Raw genomic sequence first — 5,653 nt, 5'->3', positions numbered from 1 at the left:
AAGTTTTAAATTTCTTATTACTTGCAAAGAAAGAGAAACGTTTGTATTTGGTGGGCATTAAAGAAAAGACATCAATTGAGGAGGAGGAGCGTGGGATCGTCGCAGTGAATATTTTCAAGAGAGTTACATAAATGTGAGAGAAGATATTCTTTATTAAAAAAAAAGTAAAAAAAAAAATAAACTAAAAATTGTTGCTGGTCAAAAGAATTCAAACGTCTTCAAGAAATATCAAAATATTAACTTTCTCAATTTCCAAATCTCTCTCGTCGTGATCAATTGTGTTTGTTAAATTCCGGCTTTACTATGGACTTCTAACTCAAAACTAATTGATAATGAGTGGAGAGACCCTAACCCTTTATATATTACTCAAGTCCCCTTACATCTATTAGATATAGGATCTTTTCTCCACACACCCCTTCGAGATGATGGCTCTTTTAGCCATTAATCTCGACAGAATCCATCACTCCCCCTCGAGATAATGCTCTCTTTTTTTAGCTATCTTGATAAAATTGGGCATTCCTTTGAACCATCAATTAATGGGGTGATCGGGCCTCTATCCGGGCCAGACTAGTTAATGGGCCAGCGTGTGTAGACTCTGATACCATGTTAAATTCGGGCTTTATTGTGGGCTTCCAACTCAAAACCAATTGGCAATGAGTGGAGAGGCCCTAACCCTTTATATATTACTCAAGTCCCCTTACATCTATTAGATGTGCGATCTTTTCTCCACACTCTTTGCCGAGATATCTTTGCCGGATCTTTGCCGGAATCGGCAATGGCAAACACCCCTTGCCTATATAACAAGCCATCTTCTTCTACAAATCTCTTCTTATCTCTCTGAATCCCAAAATCTAAAGTTATGAGAAGATGTTCCCCGCCGCGTTTTCCTCTACATCCAGATCCGGGTTCAAGTAGTGACATCATAAGTTTCACCACCTTCACTTGAACCCGGATGTCCGTGAAGAATAAGAAGTTTTATCAAGTTTTAAGTGTTTTATTGTTAAGTTTGAATTGGTCTAAGTCGTAGGATTGAGTCTTCCGCTGTTAACGGAGTGGTTGAATAAGTTGCAGGTTTTTTATGAAGTAGTGCTAAGTGGTTGTTCTACTATAAGTCTTTTTCCTGTAACACTTTATCAATTAATCGAATCATTCAGTTTACTTTTGGACTCTGAAACTTACAAGTGGTATCAGAGCAAAATACATTGGGTGAGAGATCGAGAGAGAAACAGAGTGAGGGTGAGAAAAACAGATCGAGAGACAACAAGTGAGATGGGTGATAAAGAGTCTTTGTTGAGTATTCCAAAATTCGATGGAGACTATGAGCATTGGGCAATGCTCATGGAAAACCTGTTGAGATCGAAGGAATGGTGGGATCTCATTGAGCCAGGTGTGTTACAGCCGGAGAGAAACGTGATCTTAACTGGACCACAACGTACGGAGCTTGCGGAGTTGAAGCTCAAGGATCTCAAGATTAAAAACTATCTCTTTGCATCAATTGACAAGACGATTATGAAGACGATTGCAAAAAAAGATAGCTCGAAGGATATTTGGGATTCCATGAAAACAAAGTACCAAGGAAACATGAGGGTACAAAGTGCTCAATTGCAGAGGCTGCGGAGGAATTTTGAGGTACTTGAGATGAAGGATGGTGATACAATCACGACATATGTATTTCATGTAATCGTGGTGGCAAATGATATGCGAAATCTTGGAGAAGACATGCCGGATGCCAAGATTGTTGAAAAGATTCTTCGCACTCTGGTTGAAAGATTCACATATGTGGTGTGTGCTATAGAAGAATCAAAGGATATCACGTCTCTCTCGGTTGATGAGTTGCAAAGCTCTCTGCTGGTGCATGAGCAGAATTTGAGCAAGCTTGTTGGTGGTGATGAACATGCTCTTAAAATCGAAGGTGGAAAAGGACGTGGTGGATATGTCTGTGGAAGAGGTGGCTACCGTGGAGGGAGAAGCAGAGGTCATGTGAGCTTTGACAAAAGTAGCATCGAATGCTACAAATGTCACAAAATGGGTCACTTCAAAAACGAATGCCCTAGTTGGGAGAAGACGGCTAACTATGTTGAGTTAGAGGAAGATGTGCTACTTATGACACAAGTGAATCTCACAAAGGAAGACGAAGAACATGTGTGGTATTTGGACTCAGGCTGCAGTAACCACATGTGTGGTACGAAAGAATGGTTTACGGAGCTTGATGACAAGTTTCGTCAACATGTAAAACTTGGAGATGATAGAAGGCTGCAAATTGAGGGAAAAGGAAGCCTGCGTCTTGAGATTAATGGTGTAACTCAGGTGATATCCTCTGTTTACTATATCCCAGGTCTGAAAAATAATCTTTTCAGTGTCAGACAACTGCAACAAAAGGGGTTAAAGATCATTAGAAGACGGCTTGTGTGAAGTTAGGCAAAAAAAGCAGAGAAGAGTGGTAATGCAATCAGTAATGTCCACAAACATTCTGTTTGTGGACATTGGCAAAGGTGAAAGAGAGAAGAGGAGAGATGGAGGTAAACCAAGTGGTCGATGTTGAAGAAGAAATCTGGCATAAACGATTTGGACATCTAAATCAAAGTTCATTGGTGACACTAGCTGAGAAGGAGATGGTAGAAGGATTACCAAAGATCACCATTGAAGAGGATGTATGTGAGATCTGTATGAATGGGAAGCATAACCGAGAAAATATTCCTAAGAAAAGTGCATGGAGATCAAGTCGAGGCCTGGAACTAGTACACAACGACATTTGTGGTCCAATATCTCATATCTCAGAGAGTGGGAAAAGGTATGTCATCAACTTTATTGATGATTACAATCGCAAATGTTGGACATTCCTTCTCACTGAGAAGTCAGAAGCTTTCAAGGCATTTAAGGAGTTCAAGATGGCTACAAAAAGGGAGTTAGAGGAACTCTTGGTGTGCTTAAGAACAGACAGGGGAGGAGAGTTTAACTCTAAAGCATTCCAGGAATACTACACACAAGAAGAAATTAAAAGACAGCTCACAACAGCTTACACTCCGCAGCAGAATGGTGTGGCTGAGAGAAAGAATAGAAGTGTGATGAATATGGTGAGATGTATGCTCTTTGAGATGAGAGTGCCACTGCGTTTTTCGACGGAAGCAGTGCAATATGCAGTGCATATACTCAACAAGAGTCCAACTAAAATCTTAGGAGACATGACACCTTCAGAAAAGTGGAATAAACACAAACCCTCTGTGGAGCATCTGCGAGTATTTGGTTGTGTCGCGTTTGCACTAATTCCCTATGAAAAACGTGTCAAACTCGATGAGAAAAGCATCAATTGTATGATGTTTGGGATCAGTACGGAGTCAAAGGCCTATCGCCTCTATGATCCATCAACAAAGAAGATCATTATCAGCAAAGATGTCAAGTTTGACGAGAAGAAACCATGGAGCTGGGAAGAAGAGGTGGAAGATGACAAATTTGTTGAGGTTCTTGATGAAGAAGAGAAAGAGAAACTCAATATTCCAGGAGAAAACGCACAAGAAAACTCTCAGGAAACTGAAGAGGAGATAATTGATGAGCAAGAGATAGAAGCACCGGTCACTGAGTCACAATCTGAGATAGCTACTGAAAAAGAAAGAGAGATTGCAGTTAAAAAAAGTGGAGCTGGAAGAACTCTTCCAAAACCAGTGTGGATGAAAGACTACAAATGTAAAGGTATGAGTTTTTTCATGTCAATAGATGGTGAAGAGCTGGTAGCATTTTATGTTGCAGAAGATGATCCACAAACGTTTGACGAAGCCATCAAACATGATACATGGAGAAAGGCGATGGAAGCTGAGAATAAATTTATATAAGAAAATCATACATGGGAGCTGGTTGAGTTACCTGAGGGAACAAAGGTGATAGGAGTCAAATGGGTCTATAAAACCAAGCTAAACGAGAAGGGAGAAGTTGATAAGTTCAAGGCAAGGTTGGTGGCTAAGGGTTTTCATTAGACACAAGGAGTAGATTTTCATGAAGTCTTTGCACCAGTAGCAAGATGGGATACAATCAGATTGATTCTTGCATTGGCAGCACAAAAGGGTTGGAGAGTCCTGCAGCTTGATGTGAAGAGTGCATTCTTGCATGGTGAACTCAAAGAAAATGTATATGTGGAGCAGCCCAAAGGATTTGAGTTAAAGGGAGGAGATAGCAAGAAAGTTTATAAGCTGAGAAAGGCACTGTATGGCCTAAGACAAGCTCCAAGGGCGTGGTACAGCAGAATTGAGAGCTATTTCATTAGAGAGGGGTTTAAGAAATGCTATTGTGAGCACACGCTTTTCGTCAAAGCTGAGGGAGTCAATGTTTTGATCATCAGCTTATATGTCGATGATCTTATCTACACAAGCAATTCTGAGTTGATGCTTGCAGTTTTTAAGGCCTCCATGATGAAGGAATTCTCAATGACTGATCTGGGAATGATGAAATATTTTTTGGGGGTAGAAGTAATTCAAGATGAGCAAGGAATCTTCATCAATCAGAGGAAGTATGCGATGGAAACATTGAAGAGGTTCGGTATGGAAAACTGCAACTCAGTGGTGAATCCTATTGTTACAGGAAGCAAGTTGACAAAGGAAGGAGCTGGACGAGCAGTAGACTCAACGGCCTACAAGCAGCTTGTTGGAAGCTTGAGGTATCTAACCGCTACCAGACCTGATCTTATTTTCTCTGTCAACTTGGTGAGCAGATTCATGGAGAATCCAACTGAAGCACATATGCTAGCTGCAAAAGGATCTTGAGATACATTCAAGGTACTACTGATTTTGGTATTCAGTATAAGCGTGGTTTTGGTGAAGAAGATAAGCTAGTAGGGTATGTTGATAGTGATTATGCAAGAGATGAGAACAATAGAAAAAGCACTTCTGGGTATTTGTTCATGCTGGGAAATGGTGCAGTGTCGTGATCTTCTAAGAAACAGCCAATTGTTACACTCTCGACAACAGAGGCTGAGTTTGTTGCGGCAGCTCATGGGGCGTGTCAAGCAATGTGGTTGAGGAATGTGTTAACAGAAATTGGCTTTGATCAAGGAAATGGAACAACTCTGTTTTGTGACAACAATTCTACCATTAAGCTATCCAAGAATCCAGTTCTACATAGGAGAAGCAAACACATTGATGTGAGGTACCATTTTCTTAGAGATCTTGTGAACGAAGGGGTGATTGAGCTGGAGTTTTGTTGCACAGAAGAACAACTATCAGATATAATGACCAAGCCGGTGAAATTATAAGTCTTCGAGAAGCTCAGAGGAATGATGGGAGTTGGCGTGAAGGAGGTGTAAACTGGAAACAAAGTATTTCCAGTTTAAGGGAGGGATTGAAGAATAAGAAGTTTTATCAAGTTTTAAGTGTTTTATTGTTAAGTTTGAATTGGTCTAAGTCGTAGGATTGAGTCTTCCGTTGTTAACCGAGTAGTTGAATAAGTTGCAGGTTTTTTAGGAAGTAGTGCTAAGTGGTTGTTCTACTATAAGTCCTTTTCCTGTAACACTTTATCAATTAATCGAATCATTCAGTTTACTTTTGGACTCTGAAACAGACCTAGAGGAATACGTGGCGGTCGGGACCATCATCGCACGGTGGCGGCGGGCTAAGTACGGTAAACCTTAACTATTATTTATTTTACACTACAACAAATAGTTTTGTTA

The sequence above is a fragment of the Camelina sativa genome, chromosome 13, assembly GCF_000633955.1.
Source record: "Camelina sativa cultivar DH55 chromosome 13, Cs, whole genome shotgun sequence".
Taxonomy (NCBI): domain Eukaryota; kingdom Viridiplantae; phylum Streptophyta; class Magnoliopsida; order Brassicales; family Brassicaceae; genus Camelina; species Camelina sativa.
Note: the sequence above shows the minus strand (reverse complement) of the source record.